At 37.9% G+C, this 17,845-nt stretch overlaps 1 long non-coding RNA gene across 2 annotated transcripts in view; it reads left to right on the top strand.

Annotated features, from left to right (window-relative positions):
- The window catches only part of LOC148407070 (uncharacterized), an 84,372-nt gene that overhangs the window by 27,496 nt on the left and 39,031 nt on the right, over positions 1 to 17,845 (top strand). The window contains exon 3 of one of the 2 annotated variants that reach the window (XR_015863873.1): positions 10,312 to 11,186. The exons of the other annotated variant lie outside the window; for it this stretch is intronic. This is a non-coding gene — a long non-coding RNA (uncharacterized LOC148407070). Of the gene's footprint in view, positions 1 to 10,311; positions 11,187 to 17,845 lie in introns of those variants that run through there. 2 annotated transcript variants of the gene reach the window in all.

Genomic DNA, 17,845 nt, shown 5'->3' with positions numbered 1-17,845 from the left:
GGTATTTTGCTCAGGTCAAAGGTTTCCGGCCTCTGCACAGATGCCTGTTACAAAGTTTTTTATTAAAGGTTAAGCTCCCTGATCCTAAAAGTGAAGCCGAGAAAAGATACTGTAGGTAAGAATGGCCGTTGGTAAACATCCCACAAATCTAATGACACCACCGCGTATGTCAGTGACAAATGAAGCATCCATGGCTAATCCACCATTGGAACCCTGCTAACAGCGAACATGAAAAAGATCATCTCGATTGGTCCTACCCACATGTCATAACGCACACAAGATATTGTTGAATCATCTTAAGGTGTTCCTTTTGTATTACATTGAATGGAAAGAAAACTGTTTTAAGCCGTCAAAGCATTTCTGGATAAATGGCAAATCATTTTGTGACAAAAAAAATGTTCAACCTAATTTCCCATGAGGATAAAAATCACACACACACAAAAGTAGCAACAGGAAAATGAGCAGATCAGTGCAGTTAATAAAATGTCATCTTAACAGGATCTTCAGAGTTGTTTATGGGTTGAGACCAAAAATTCCAATTTTTGCTAATGTTCATCTGTGAAGACACAGGTGTCAAACTCAAGGCCCGGAGGCCAGATCCGGCCCGCCACATCAATTTTTGTGGCCCGTGAGATCCTGATCAAACTTCAAGTTTCTGGTTAAAATACTAAATTTGCAAGTTGTCCTCAACATTTAAAAAATTGGGGGTAAAAATAACAAGCATTTTGTGTTCCCATGATCTCTTTTGAACAGTTTTTACCAGGCTCTTATTTCAAAACTAGTTAGAAGTGTGACAAACACACCTAAAATTGATTTGATTTCACAATCATACTGGCCCTCTGACAAAAATTATAACTACAATGCGGCCCCTGATAAATATGAGTTAGACACCCCTGTGTTAAGAGGTCAAACCTTCTCAGCCTTTAAAGGCTAAAAATCTCAGATGATTTTTTTGCTACTGAAATTTCAAGGAAATTAAGCGTAGAATTAGAATATGCTAATAACTCAATTCTTATTTTTGGACACATGGGGACCCGTTTATCAGAGCCCGACACATATTTCTTCTTTCCACATATTTTCTTAGTGGATTCCTAGCTAGTATTTTTTTTCTGCATTTAATCCAACCTTGAGCAGCGGTGGGTAGAAATCAACTGCAGATTTTGTATTGGTGCCTTATCAGCCTGCAGCATAACTCAGACGAAGTCACCTTCCATGGCAACCACACACTAAGTAGCTTTTAAAACTTTCATGCGCACGGCTCATTTACGCATTTTATTTCAAACAAAGCCTCACCATGTAAATATAGCATTTGTACACACTAACATTTCCAACTCCGATTCATCCCTCATCTCAATCCGCGCAGGGTCATGAGAACCAAAATCCCGCCCGCCATTTGGCAAGATCGCCCGTCGATCGTCCAGACGGCCAAGACTTAGACTGCGCACGGTTTATGTGAAACCCGCAAAAAACCCACATGCATTTTCACTTCATCGTTGATTTGACAACAACGAAAGCGAGCAATTCTGCTACATACATTAACACGCGCGTTTGCCAAGCGAGCTGTCAGGATCCAGCCCAAAGTCGCGTTCTCACTGAGTGCCGCGCGCTAGCACCCTGCTGGCATTACAACACAGTTTTGGGAGATGAAAGATGAGACAGAAAAGTGAACTTTACAAGAGAATTTAAATGGTGGGGGCCGGTTGACGTGTGAATTAATCATTAGTGACTACCCGCAGTACTTATGTGTGAACTCATAGCGGAAATCATGCGGCATGAGGCTGGAAATGAATGTGTTGATGAGCAATGTCCCGAATACGTAACAGGCCAAAATCCAGGACTGGAGGCTGTTCGACTACCTGCCCGTGTGATTTTATTTCTGTCTCCTTCCTGTCTCTCCGGCTTTAATTCTCACTCGCCCGAAGAAGTCTTGGCTGAGGGATGAATAGCAATCACGATGCCGTTTGATCCAGCTGCTGTTGTTTTGTCAAAAGAGCCTTCTCCCGATAATCAAAATATGCCGCATGGAATCAAAGCCAAATTTGTTACGTTTAACACAAATCTATTATAATGTCCGAGCGCAAAGTCTGGACACGATCACTCCATAAGCACAACAAAACTGACTGTCGTGTGCTTCTCTCGTTTCATTTTCCTGTCAGCTTTCTTCGTATTTCCCACAACAGATTTTTCAGTGAGGTGGCTTTGATCAAAAAGTTTTTGGAAGTATAACATTGTTGGGAGTAACATTCTTTCATATCCCACATTCTCACTTAACTCTTGTGCACACAATTTGCAAACTATGCACATTGCATTTTTTTTCCCAATTTTGTAAATGTTTTTAAAGGTGTTATAATTAAAGTTATTCATGATTTTTTTTTCTCACTTCAACCTCACAAGTTGTTCAGTGGCATCAGTATTATCCATACTCATTTTTATCCATACTTATGTAGGTTAAATTTATTAACACCCTCAAAAAAAAGAGAAATTTCTGTGGCATGATTAATGCACTTTAAGACATCGCCATTAAGTGGTCTTTTCCGCCACATACCGTCTTGAGGTGAAAGACAAGTCAACAAAGAATCTCCTCTTTGCTGACACAGTTTGACCGCCGCTCAACGGAACGTAACAAAAATTGTAGAAAAAAACGATGTCATAATTTCTATTAAAGTGCATCTCAAATATTGTAATTGTAATGGTTTTATATGGTCCAAAATTTGGACAATGACTATTTTTGTACACAAAATCTTGCAGGTCCAACTGCAGTCACACAGAAAAGTCAGAATTGTTGCATTTTGAAATTTTAGATGTTTTAATCATATGCTGGAATCATATGCTGGACATTTCAGCTCCCTAGTGTTTTTTTTTTTTTTTAAATCTTTACAAGTAATTCATTTTCTTTAAAACTTTATATGCAGTAAAATGCAAGTATCTTCAAAGAGCTGCTATTTCTGACTGGTCAAAAAAGGCGACGTGACCATTTGTTATTATATAAAAAAAACCTGGCACAGAAAAGCAGAAAGAGCTCCAGGGATTTTCATTATACTTGTACAACACTTTGGTTTTTCATTGTTCACCCTTGTTATGATTCACAAAAAAAGTAAAAGGCTTTGCGAAAACCAGAGTACAAAAAGGGCCAACAGTACAAGTTTCGCTATTTCACACTTGAGCTATACTTAAATGAATGCAATGCTGAGTGGGTTTGTATGAGAATGATGAGTGAAGTAGCTTTGTGGGTAAAGGAAAATGCAGAGGTGAAGTGAGGAGCTGCATTTTAAGTGTGTGCCAAGTAGCACATTGTATTTCAAGCTTACTGCGTTTTAGAACATTTGGATGGTACTTTTCAGAGATTGGTGCTCTTAACCATGAATCCTGTCTTGTTTCTAAAAAGCAAAATAGCTGCAATGTGCCTCATAATTGCTTCAATAACATCCCAGCATAATACACATGGATTTGTAAAAAAATAAAATAAAATACTATGACTACTACCACTACTACTACTAGTAATAATAATAATATTAGTCTAATAATATTAATAGCATTTATATATGTTTACTGGTACCTAGATGTCATAAAAAGGTGTAAGTTCATTCCAGCATTTTTTGTGTATGTAAAATATGTATGTAATATAAATGACCTTGTTTAAAAAAAAAAAATGCTTTGACTGTGGCTGAAACTAGTCAAGTCAATTGCGCATGCTATCAAAAATCTAACGCACAAAGTGGTGAGGTGAACTTCAAAATAAAAACATTCTAGTTAGAAATATGAGCACCTTGGTATGATTTTATTGTAAAGTTATTCCATAAAGTGGATCATACCATAATGGCCGACTTGACTTGTTTTACAAGTCACTGTAGTTTAGCTGCCAACGTATCAACCTCGACAAAATAGCTGTCTTGAAATCAAGTTCAACCGCTAGCTAAAGACACTAAAAAGCTGCTTAACGATGCTGACGTATTATATGGCGCTTGTCGCTAGCATCTAGAGTGTTCGCAGCTAGCAGCGCTCAAGGAGGCCAGCAAATCAGGGAGCAATATTATACACAAGTACCGAGAAAAAAAACCAACTGCTTTTTAAGGGTACAAATTTGTTGTAAACCGTTGCTAAAGAAACAGATGAAAAATTAGATAACACAATCGCTAGCAAAACCCATGTTCCCTTCAAAAACGTGAGTATGCTAACCACTTACTGTTCGGTTAAAAGTTATTAAAAAAAAAAGATTGTCACTCAATTACTGTATCTTCAAGTAATTTGCAAAAACAGAATAGAGTCATTGCAAGAAAACCAGGGTTTGAAACCAACCCTGAGCATTGTTAATGTCTTTTTATACGTGCTTCCCTTGGCTTGGACTGGTAAAAGAAAATCCGCTTCATCAGTTCCATTTTCATAGCTTTCATCAACTGGTGACTGGATTGTCACAAGCCAAACGGTAAAGATGTCAATTTGAGGAAGCAAACCCTGGAACCAGTCATGTGGCTGCACTTTGTTGAAACTGTAAAATGCCCTATAATTGTGTAATTTATGGTGCGCAATAATCATATATCATCTTGAAAACGCTGTGGAAGAAGTGACTCCGCCCAAGCAGCATACAATCTGCTTCCTGTCTGTTACCGAAGCGAACAACACCGTATAAAAATCCTTTAGTATCCCACAGGAACCCGACACAGCTCATCAGCCTCTTTCCTGTTTGACAAAGACGACTATGGGAGCTCGGGGAGCGCGCGTTTAAACGCGGCTACGATTAAACGGCACAAGTCTTTTTAATTCGCTAACCCGCTCTAACCTCACCGTGTCGGACAAATAAAATATGTCTACCCTTAATTCCAATTAAAGATTTAATGAACGCGTCGTTCGCTTGAATAATAAAGCTTCATGGGCGCCATGGACACGAAGTGGAAGTCACTTTAAATGTCTGCCATTTTCCTAATTAGTGATGGGCTACAAGTTTTGCCAAAGTAGTGACATTTAGGCCGTTTTGCTTCTTTAGTTAAATACATTAAATTTACATCTAAAACCAACTGTTGCTGCGTTCATAGAAGTAGACCAAAGCATTATTTTAAACACCATGTGTTTTAGGCAGCCCCATCATCATCATCATCATTGCAGGAAAGCTGCTAAATACATAATATTTTTCTTCCTCTTATGCACAGTTTCCTCTGGCACAATCTATTCTGTAATATGCTAAGAATATAAATCTATTCATTTATTAGTAGTTCATTATTACTGCCATTATTGCCCTCTTTTTTCTTTTTATTGCCTACCTTATTATTTGCTCGGTTATGGAATGTAGTCAAACGGGGGATTGTGTGGTATTAATATATATACAACAATAAAACTCTTGAATCTTGAATCAGTCCAAAAACTTTATTCTGAATTATATTGTGTTTATGACGATTAATTAAAAAGAACACCCTAACCCTAACTTTATATCTTTCAGGGCGCGGCCATTTTGCTACTTGCTGTCGACTGCAAATGACATCACAGTTGCTAAAGTCAATCGTGTCTCAGTTTGAGATTATAGTATTGTATCATAGTAAAAAAAAAACAATTACTGTAATTAGGTTCCTTTGTATGTTATGTTACTCCCAACACTGCTGATTGGTGTTTACCAAAGCAGAGTTGCAACGTTAGCAAACACGGCTTCATGAAATTGTTTCTTTACTACGGAGCGCTTCTCAAATGGGGGTAAGTGTTCCCCTGGGGGTACGTGACGACACTTCAGGGGTTATGTGCGATTTTAACAGGGATTCTGCACATATCAGCAGATATAATTTAATGTTTTTAATGCCGGTACAAGAAAAGGACATTCTATTTTTCAAATTAACCATTTTAGCGCCGAGGTAGAAAAATTTCTCATAGCAACATTTACACAGTATGCCTTTACCTGTAACTATTATCAAGCTACAACCTCCTCAAAAAGTGAGATAAAAATATATAGAAAAAAGATTCTGGCACCTAAAGCATTAAGAACAAATTAAATGGAATCTGAATACATTTTTTTTCTAAAATATTGCTAAATAGATGATAATACACAATCTACTGAGATTAATCTGCATCTGTAAAGCAGTCTTCCCATTAAAAAAAAAAAAAAAAAAAACTAAGGATAACTGACAATAAAACAATTCTGCCAAAATGTGCAGCCATCATCTGCTGAAAGAATTAGGAAACGGTTGGATATCTGTGAAAAATCCTCAATTTTCATATAGAAGTTCAGCAAGTGACATTTTCACAGCTGGGAAAGTCTAACTTGGTGAATGTCTCCTGTGCAATGAGAAAGGATAAAGGATGATCTCAAAATTTGCGATAGACATCATATACAAGATATAGGATATGTCTTTAACGTACATTTCTAAGCACCCTGTTGGCAATTGACCCGTGTGAATGACTTGCGCTGTTACGGGATCAAATAAAACTAACAGCTGGCATTATTGTCATATTCAATAACAGTCAGGCAGTCATCTATCCACTTTCCAACTGTGTACTTGGTAGCATATAATTCAATATTTAAACATTCTTTCCACCCGCAGAGTTTTCACATCCACTCCAGGGTCATGCAGAAGGAAGCGTTGGAATGGCATTGTGAGCTGCCTGACATGTCATTACCAACTTTTGCAGCAGCTCTGCTTCAAGTCGAAATGCAGCTGCTTCACAGTGTTTCTAGAACGCGGTAAAAACTGTGTGTGGGTTGTGTTAGTACTTGTGGTCGGATGTATGAAAAAGAAAAGAAAGAGTGAAAATACTGTTTGACTTTAAGGCCCGTATCATTTATTACAGCGGTTCTCTTATGGGGGTACATGAAGGAACCATGGGCCGAATTGAGATTTTGAAAGGATTCCTTCATGAATCACCATTTTTTTTTTCATGCAGTGAGAACATTCAAATAAGGAGCAAACACATAGGAACTTGGAGCATCTAATTGTTAAATTGTAAAAAAGTTCTATGGCTATATATATATATATATATATATATATATATATATATATATATATATATATATATATATATATATGCATGCTCATGAGAGTAGATTTTATGATCAGTTGGAAAAGTACACCCAAAAGTGAACACTGATTTGCCGTCATTGCGTTTGGCATAACCTGATAGGCTCCCATCGTATGTAGGAGGGCAGAAGGAAGGAATGAAAATAATGATGAGAATGATGGCACTTTTGGTAAAACATAGAGTAAGATGCTTTCTGTGTAAGTAGGAGATTGCTTATCATGGAAGCAGCTCAAGTTTAGCCTAACTCATAAATGCAAAGCACCTAGCAGTGAATGCAGTCACAGCTAATGATAGCAACAAAGATGGCAATGTATCGAGCCAGAGCAACATTAAAACGGAATTTGAGAACACCTAATTTGTATTTCGGCAAGTCTACAAAAAAGAGTGAGGAAGTTAGCACCATTTCAAAACTAAAGGCTGCATCCAACACTTGGAACTAGTCTCAAATAGCAAAATACAATTTGAGAACAAGTGCTGTATTGTATTGAAACATGAAGAAATCGCCTAGAAAATAATCAGGAAATTTAGACAACTACGCCATCGAGCTGACAGTTGAATACCTACGAAGCCAAACCGGATCAGTTCAAGGTCAAAGTGGAATTTCGTGCATCGTGAGATGAGACGTTCCCGGGTTCAGTTTAATACGATGGCCATATCATGCTGAGTTAGCCCTCAAAGCCAACCTCCTCGACTGATGAGAGACCACAGTCAAAAGCTTATGGAATGACCGAGTCAGCTGAAGTCAGTCTTTCCCGTTATAGCTTCATATACGATATAATTTAAATCTCGCATAAACAATCATTATCTCCACCCAGGGAGATTACCCTGCTTTTTGAAATGCGTGCGCCTTTGAGGTTAACACAGATTTTCCTACTGGCGTACCTCACAATCTTTACAGGAAAATAATTAATGCTAATTGGTTTGGGTGTCCCTGCTGTCTTGGAGTTTTGTTTTTTTTTCATTTTAAACATAACGAACACACATTGGTGGTGTTCTTAATGACTTTCAAAAAACCCACAGCTGTAAAAATATATCTGGAGAAAGGATACAAAGCTTGACCTCTGTCATTTAACAAATAAAACTGTTGCCAATGGATTTATATGACCTTTAAAGTAATATACCAAACTAAAAACGTTCCCCTGCAGAACATTGTCGCGTCCTTGCTTCCTTTCTAGCGCCGGTTAAAACTCGCCTTTCTTATCAAAACGGCAGCAGCTCGACTTTCTTCAGCTTGAAGGATTACGAACAGGAGAGGCCTCATTGAGCAAATGTTAAACAGGTTTTTAGAAGAGAAAGTCCAAAGCTTCTTAATTAACTTGCCAAAGCTTATTTGTTTATGCGTTTAGTGTACTTCAGCAACTGATTGAGTTCTCCTTTATTCATAAACCCATGAGGAAAAGCTTTTCCAATGCCTAGTCATTAATTTTCCAACAATGTGCAGGACTTGATTAATCATATTATTATTGTTATTTTTTTTTTTATAAGCTCAAGTATTTGATTCAAAATTACCTTCTTTTATTTCTACACAGGGTATTCGCGATCGTAGAAATGGAAAAGGAGATTTTGGGACTGCTAGATTGAGTACTGTCGTTAACCTTTAGATGTAATGCGTTGCCGAGTGCAGTATATATTTTTCTCAAAATGTGAAGGTCACGGTGTTGGCAGTTGCTGCTTTATGTTTTCGCTTAATCGACAGATTTCCTGAAAAAGCTGTTTTTGACCTGCTGAGCAAGAATCTTTGAGTAAAAGGTCCCTGAATTGCAAAACACACTACATTAGCACTCTTAAGTTTAGCCAGTTTACTCGTAAAGCCTTTAACAATAAATAACACACTCATTATATATATATATATATATATATATATATATATATATATATATATATATATATATATATATATATATATATATATATATATATATATATATATATATATTGATGCGTTTCAGTCAGCGGCAAGAAAGATACAGGGCCATGACCCAACCAATGGGAACACAGCTTCATGACCCGATCAAAGGGCAAAAGCAGAACGAGGCATGCTTGATTTTACATGGAAAGAATCCAGCAGCATGGACTCGAAATTGCATTCCTCACGACTATAAACGGATTGTTTACATTGTTACCAAATGTCTCCCCCGACCCTTCAGGGTAGCAGTGAATTTTGCAACCGGGGCCATACCAAATGAATAACAGAGAGATGGACAGAATTTGTAACCAGACAGGAAGGAGCTTTCAGAAGGTGAAGGTTTCTGTCCGCTCTCCTCGCAAGAAAGTTTGTTATCCTCTCTGCTTTGTTGCTTATTAAATTTGTTATGCCTCAATTCACAGGGGTATGATGCAATGTATTTATTATTTTTTATACATTTAAATGAACTTATCAATCGGGTTCCTTTTTACATTTCTAGCTGAGCCCCAGCCTATTAATTTGTGTCCACAGCTGTGTCCATTTTGTCTTAGCAATAGAAATTGTTAGGGTACCTCTAATAAGTGAATAGACCAGAAACTGATTTCCACGACAGTGGACAGCATTTTATGCACTCACATCCTTAAAAACAAACAAACAAACAAAAGATTTGCAGTTTCAAAATGTTTTTTGTAATATACATTGTGTTTGTGCATGCGTTTGTGTCAGTAGAAGAGCCTGAAAGTTCTACCTCCTGCACTACTTATAAAGACAAAATAGAGAGAGAGAGCTATTCAAAAGTACATGTAAGATCTCAAAGCATTATTATGATTATTATACATTTTACTGTAAATTTTGTAAAGAAAAAAAAAAAAACAAGGTACCAAACCCAGTATCAGGTGAGCGATTAATTTACACACCATAATGTCTCTTGGACACTTTTTGTAATAATCTAACTCAGTCTATTTATGATTATGACTGTCAGTTTTTTTTACCAAACCTAATTGATTTTTTTGTCTCAATAAGTATAATAAAAACAGTAAGACATTATAAAAACCTCATCCTTTAAAACCAATCATCCCGAAAATGTCTTTTCTAAAGCAAAGCCCGAAACATACGGGCTACACAGAGTGACAACCGCTGAAGATGAATATCGTCGAACGCCTCTGAACGGTTATCTCTTGCTATCTCTTTCTGTCCCGTGTGATCACGATTGCTCGATAAGCGCGGAATGCGGCGTAACAGGCCATCGTCTCTCGCTCTGCTCATCTGTTTCAGAGGAGCTGATTAAGGGCTTCACACAGTGATAGCGGGCTAAGAAGGCAAAACCAGTGTGCGGCTGGATGACGATTGATTTCAGAGACCATCTTTGTTTCATCCCGTCTCTGATACCCTATCTGTCTGTGTGTCAGCCTTCATAGAGCCATGTGAGATCAGGACGCCAGACGCAGAGCCGTGCTTTGAATCCGGACCGACGGGGCCTTTCAATCACACGCCGGATGGGAAGAATGCCCTTGTGGAGCGCTAAGACTCGTCGGCAATATTTATCCCCTTGAAGGAGCTATGCAAACTTTTTTGTTATTGTTGTAAGAAACTCTGGAGTTCACATCTTGGCTGCCTTTGTAGTTGCTACCAAAGCGTATTAGCCGAGAATACAGAGAACAGAGCAATAATGTCTAAATGCCACTAAAGGGAGTTCTGGGCGGAGGAATTGAATTTCCTCCTACTTAAAATGCTCAACAGAGAACGGAATCACTCACAATGAGTTGGAAAACCACCTGAATCAAAGTTTGAGCCAACAATGCCAGAGATTTAAATCAACAGTCCGGGTGCATTTGCGTCAAACAGAAACACGGTGATTGGAGTTAGAATGCGGCAACAATGTATTTGTATCAAAGAAAAGCACATTTTTTGTGTCCACTGAATTGGGAAATTTACCATGACAAAAAACATACATATGTGCGCACAATCACCAGCTTGTGGGCGGGAAACAGCATTTTAAATGCAAAAGATGTAATATGCATTTTTCGGTAACAAGTTTGGCCTAACACATCAGTGCAAAACACCCAACGGGGACTGCAGCCCCGGCTAACAATACATTAGCAAAGCGCTTTGCCAAACTAAACTGGAGAACGCCTAGTGTTTGAACAAGTCTGCAACAGGCATGATTGACAATGTTGTATTTTATTGTTATTTTCCAATGATTTGGCAATTGACGCGGGAAACCAGTACCATATTTCCTGATATTTGAAACTAAAGGCTACAGCCAGCACTTGGAACTGGTCTCAAAAACAGCAGAATGTACTTGTAAGATTGAGAAAAATAAATGGCTAACACCTCTGGATATGAATCTGTTCATCCATCACAATAATACAATAATTGCATTAAACACTGAATAATTAGATTAATTAAATATCTTGTTTATTTCTTTCAATTTTTAAAAATATCTCGACTGCACTTCTTACACATCCTCCGACCCAACCTACTCATTTTTGTCCGCTATTGTGGACATTTTGTTTTTGGTCTATAGTTTTTGACTCATTTGATCTTACCTACTAAGTCCTAGTGTTGTTTAGCATGCTAGCCTTTCAAAAGATATTTCAAAGGTTTGGATGGGATGCAATTAACTTTGCTGTCTTGCTGAGACAAAATGGACACCTAAGCGGACACAAGAAAAATCGACTGTGTCCCTGGAAGATATCAGAATTGTACTCGGGGCTTCATAGTTGAGCCTCACTCTCCAAAGCAACTTTGAAGTCACGTCAGGAATACTTACCCTCATGTTTAGTCAAACTGCAACAAAGTATTGCTTTGCCTATAAATGTCTTAACTTTCCGAGACATTTGGAATCACAGAGCAACGGCAGCAGCCCCCACCTGCCTAATGTGAAGTCGTGCGGGCCGATTTGGCAGGAAATCTTTGAAATGGTAATAAGGTCAGGACGAAGCGAAGTGGAGGTTTTGCTGAGCAGTTCTCTGGGTCACAAAGATGTAATGATAGGCTGCAGTGAGCAACTTTTTTTTTTTAAACATCTGTCATCCCTTTACACTTTGAGGCCAATGTTTAATTCCCCATGGAGCAGATTTGCTCCCATTGCTAATACGAAATTAGATTTTTTTTTTCTACAAGTGATCGCTTAAGTGTGTTTGTGTGTGTTCCTGGAACAAAATAGTTCCTTTTTTTCCTCAAAACATAGTATGTGCCTTAACTCCCCAGGAAAGTCAGTGTAATTATGAAAAAATGCGCATAAACAAGTCAACACCGGTGAAATTATGGAGAAAAATTGCTACGTTTTTAAGATTTAGTCAAAAAATACATTCAGATATTGTTGTAAGTACATTTAAATGTATTCACTAATTCTTGTAAACAAATACATTTACACATATTTGCAAACATCTTTCCAAAGATGTTTAAATGTACTTGCAAAAATGCTTTTAAAAGTTTATAGCACTAGCGCACAATAGTGCACAAATGTTTGTTTTTCTCTAAATAATTCGCAAACATGTTAAAATATTTTTGCAAGCACATTCAAGCATCATAATACCTTTTAAAATATGTTTTACAAGTATGTTCAAATGCATATATCAAATCTAATTTTCCGGGTAGGTTGAAAAGTTTTTTGAGAAGTATGTGTTCTGGCGGACTTTGACCCATTATGAAAAGGGAAATACGGCTTGCATTCTGCATTCAAGACAAAAATGGTTGAAGTGGGTTGAAAGGCATGTTGAAAAGTATGCGTCCCGGCAGACTTTGACCCATTATGAAAAAGAAAATGCGGCTTGCATTGTGCATTCATGACAAAAATGGTTGAAGTAGGTTGAAAGGTATGTTGAAAAGTATGCGTCCCGGCAGACTTTGACCCATTATGAAAAAGAAAAGGCGGCTTGCATTGTGCGTTCAAGACAAAATGCGAGCGCAGTGGCATGGCGCGCGTGGATGTGAGCAGGTGGGCGAAAAACACAGCGAAGCGCAAAGGTTCCACATGCTGATCTTGCCACAGTCCAAAGAAGGCTTCAGTGAGGCCACGGGTAGACTTTTGTGAAATTCACCCAAGGACGGGTGGCGTTATACACAAGTTCGACTTGTTCACAGAGAAATACAGTCAATCTAACGTGGCTGAACCTCTCCCTTTTCTACATTTTTTCTCATAGCATCATTAGAATCTGGAAGTCATCAGCTCACCTTCCTATCTCCGTGTGGCTAGATATGAAGTGAGCTCACATTCTAAACACCCAACCTCACCCTCCAAATAAGTCACACTGTTCAAACAAGCAAAGAGCGCTGCTCCACTGCCTCCAATTGTCTGACTCTGAGCTATTGACGCTGCACTTGACGATTTATTATAGGCACCTTTCCCGAGTGACCGATAAGCATTGTGATGGATGCATGATTTTTACCGTGCCAAAATAGCTTTATCTCTCCCCTCCAAGCTACTATCTCCACCGGGCTGATGAGCTGTGCTTATTCTCTCTTCTCTGACTTTTTCTTTTTTTTCCCCCCCTCGCTGTTTTTCCCCCCGCCGCTTCTCTCTGATGGCAACCACTCTGAACCCTTCCCTCCAAAGACCCAATTTCAGCAGGAACAAATGTATTCCATTATTTACTGACTTAGTTTTCTATGCGCTTTGTGGATTCTTTCATTCTGGCCATTTTATTTGCGACTCTTTATCTGGATGCGTCTGCAGCATTTGTCAGCATTTGCATGTACATTTACATGACTTGTCAAGCGAAGGCTTTTGTACACGTTGCTGTGCAGTCTCATGCTTTCATACACGTTTCACAAGAAATGTTTGTTTCCGTGAAAATTCTGATGAGAATTGTATGACGGACAAGAGAAATGGTTCAAAAATAATATAAAGCACCCCCTTTCTGCTTACAGAATCCATTGGAATTATGATGCTAGCGGTAACATTTCAAGAGTTACAGCATTTAAAAAACACGTCACATTTCTTGTCTGCAGGGACACAAGCTTAGCTAAAAGTATTTTCTTATATCGATTTTTGGACATTCTAATTTGCATCATACTAAACGGAAACCCCTACACACACATTTATATGTATATATATATATATGTATATATGTATATAGGGATTTGCGTTTAGTATGATATATATATATATATATATATATATATATATATATATATATATATATATATATATATATATATATATATATCCAAAAGGCTTACAGGGTGAAGTACAAATGTTGTATCTTTAATGTTAGCCTTGTTTGCATGGAAGTCCCACAATGCAGTGTTTTTACAGGCATGTGTGGAAAAAGTAGTTTTGAAGATAAGGAGGCTGCCATGAAATATTTACCTCATCTATTATTAAAAATGAAGCTCAGAGTGACGAATTTTCCATTTCACTTGATTTAATGTTGTTTTTCCCTTTAAAAAAAAAATAAATGATTTCATAGAGCTCTACCGATACTATTTTATAAATAACACTGAAGGCCCCCTTCTCAAATTCTAGTATTTCAACTCCTTTTTGTTAACCAGCCTCCAAATATCAAAAGGTTGCGAACGGTTCAACAAATGCTTAAGTGTGTCCCTGAATAAATCTGAATGGTGCCCCACATTTTTTTGACAGATTGTCCGCTTCACTCATCATGAAGTGCACAATCAAATCTAAAAGTTCCTTAGAAGGTCTCGGATGGGATCGCCTCAATTCTTCACTAGCATGCTGAACGCGTCTTTAGTACTACCAGTTGAGTTACATCAGAGAAATTCCGTTTGAAATATACTCAGGCTATAGTAAAGTTTATAGTCCCATCACACACAAAATCCAGAATCAGAAGAATTATTTCACATTCAGAACACTAATAACCGCAAAGGTCACAAATGCTTATTTTTTGTTCTGAATTACGGAGACCGTATATGAGGAAGTCATATATGTTGTGACGTGATTGTGAGGACCAATCCCGTATTTTTCAGCTCAAAAGGCACACCTGAGCATAAGGCGGAGTTCCAATGAGAATGTATATATTTACAGACTTCCATTTAATTTGAGAAGAAGACGTTTCAAGTTTCAGCACATTCATCTTTCGATGGTGTGCGTCGGGTACTAATCTTATCATTTCATACATTTCAATTACAATTTCAACCTTTTTGCCTACTGGAAATTAAAGTTGAACCCTTTATTAGGTTGTTTTTTTTTTTAGACGTTTCCAAATGAAAATCTGAGTGGAAAACTCAAAACTAATCTGTGGTGACCTAAATCTGGTTTTGTTAAAACACATCACATATACGGTGCACCCGGTTATAAGATGCACCGGTTTATAAGGTGCATCATCAAGATAGTTTTTTTACTAATAAGCAACCATTTCTTGACGGGAGTAAAGTATCGTAATATTCAGCTCATACGGTTAAAGTAAATACTAAAGAAATGTAAATTAACGATAAACTAAAAAGCACGGTTACCATTTATAAGGTGTACCTGATTAGGAGGCACACCGTAGACCGTATAATTTATTTATGTAAGGTAGCTTTAGGTGTTGCATTATTTGAAGAAACATATCTTAAATGTTGTATTTTTGTTTTAAATTGTCATCTGATGTACGTGGTTATCATAAAGACATATAAACACACCAATCGTGTAGTAATCCATCCATGTTTGTCCGTGCTTTCACTTATACACTCATCAAAGTCACGTTAAATATTTTTCATCTGCCAAATCCAGATGGAATTCACAGCTTAGATTCGAGATCATGCGGTGGTTTACGAAAAGACATGGTAAGAATTCTGTGTGATTGGCGAATGGCAACAAACTCGGATTACGATTCAATCTACCACGAGTCACCCAAAAATGGAAATAATTTTTTTGGGGGGGCATTTGAAAAAATATGGTACATAATTTTAAAATCACATGATAGAACTAGAATTAACTATGTATCATAGGTTAACTATCAGCAGTTATTTGTCACCACCATAAATCGCGTTTAACAATTTTAAGTACGCTGGTGAGGTCATAGCAATGCAGACTGGTCTTTTTATCAAAACTAAATTTAATACAAAAAAAAAAGTGTTTCCTTGGATGTCTAATCAAAGCAAGCTGAGCGAAGATAAGACTTCATTTATAATATGTTAGATTTGGTTGGAACGCTTCCTTACACGACTTCATCTACACTTTAAAATGAAAGTTGTGCAAGCAGGAAAGAACGGATTTCGTACCACTGTGTTGTCATGATAAGAATTCTCACAGCATACTTTTTTTCCCCTTTCTTTTATTTCATTGTTTATTTTGCTTGGAGATGAATACCACGCAACTCCCTCCAACCCAAGCCAAAGCTTTTCATACTCAGTTGTCAAAGATATGAGGTTCTGTATGGAATTACTCATAAAGGCAATATCTTTTTCACTACGGTGGAGTACACACAATCCGGTATGTCAGTTATGATTTTGTACAAGGCCTCAAATGATGTCCCAACCACTATTTTTTTTTGCATGAGTTTCAAGTCACCCGATTCTGAGGATTTGCCGACACCGAGTCAGGATTTGATACTTTGTACAATGTATTAAAGGGACACTGTGTCAGATTTAGACCATTTTTCATTAAAAAGGAATACATTAAATGATTATACATTACAAAAACTGGCAAATAAATGTCTTCTTATGTTTTAAACAGAATTGTAAGTCTAGTTATTATCATATTATATTACATTATACTATATGGGGTTGGCACTTCTCCGGAGGCTGCCATGTTTTTTATAGCTACAGACAATGGTATATGCAGCACTTCCTACTGTCCGTAGTGAAAAATTGTCAAATCTCACACAGTGTCTCTTTAAGGACATGTGTGTGTGTGTGTGTATATATATATATATATATATATATATATATATTACTAATATTTATCTTTTCCACTGTAATTGAACAAAGATAATTATTGTATTCTCTCTGTTAAAAAAAAAACAAAAAACTTTAGAGTGACTTTCTTTGGTGTCCCACACACCTTATCGTATCCTTTAATCCTCTCAACCTTTTTTTTTTTGTCTTAACCGGCCATAATCCTGAGCCCGATTTCCAATCACGTTATCAAGATGGAGACATCCCGACTCATTACACTTACTTATGCTAATGTTATCTTTATTTCAATTACTCCGGAGAAAATATCGATATCATCTTAATAAGGGCATGGCTGTAATCGGTGAAAAGTAATTTTCTAGTGAATTGCCACTCTTGCGCGTTAACTCACCAATGAGGTCATCTTTTATAGTAAATAAGTACATCTCCGCCTTAGTGTAATTACAAGAGTCAATGTGCGGGATCAGCTCATTTTGGACCTAAAAGGAGACTGATGTTTTGTTCAGTTGTAGTTCAATAGCAATAGTTCCTCGCTTGCGGGCCAAATAAAAGTGCAGCCATTGAGAAAACGATTGTTGTCATGCGCTTGAACAGCTCGGCTTACATTTATATTCATAAGACGCAAAAAAAAAAAAAAAAAAAGCTGAAAGTGCATCTCTGACTAAATGAGGGAATTGTTCTCCCGGTCTAACTTCCTTTTCGGTAGACGTCCACTTGAGCGTTTCTACCGTGCTGGAGTGTGCGGGTGCGGCGGCCGCTCCATGTGTGGTACGGCGCGGAGATAAACAGGACATGCTCCGAGAAGTGGGATGATGGCCAGTGGACACAGCTGAGGAGGCAGCTGTGAGGAGGACAAGCGGCGGTAGGAGGGGAAGATGAGAGAGGGAGGGAGGGAGGGAGAGATGGATGGATGGATGAGAGGAGAGAAGCACGCTGTGGAGGGCAGAGTGCCCTGACGGCCCGGAGTGCGAGCTCTCCAGGCTTGACAGATGGGCGGACAGAGCTACAGTTTCTGACTCCTGATGCCGGGGTGGCGGCACAAGCAAGTTCTCATAATCAAGACAGAAAACGGCGAGAAGAAGTTCCGAAAGTTTTCGGCACTTGAAGGAAGTACTCTTAAGGTCGCGATTTTCATCTGCC

The sequence above is a fragment of the Hippichthys cyanospilos genome, chromosome 20 (assembly GCF_059441005.1).
Source record: "Hippichthys cyanospilos isolate Australia breed blue-spotted pipefish chromosome 20, RoL_Hcya_1.0, whole genome shotgun sequence".
NCBI lineage: Eukaryota > Metazoa > Chordata > Actinopteri > Syngnathiformes > Syngnathidae > Hippichthys > Hippichthys cyanospilos.
This window is presented reverse-complemented; position numbering and strand designations above follow the sequence as displayed.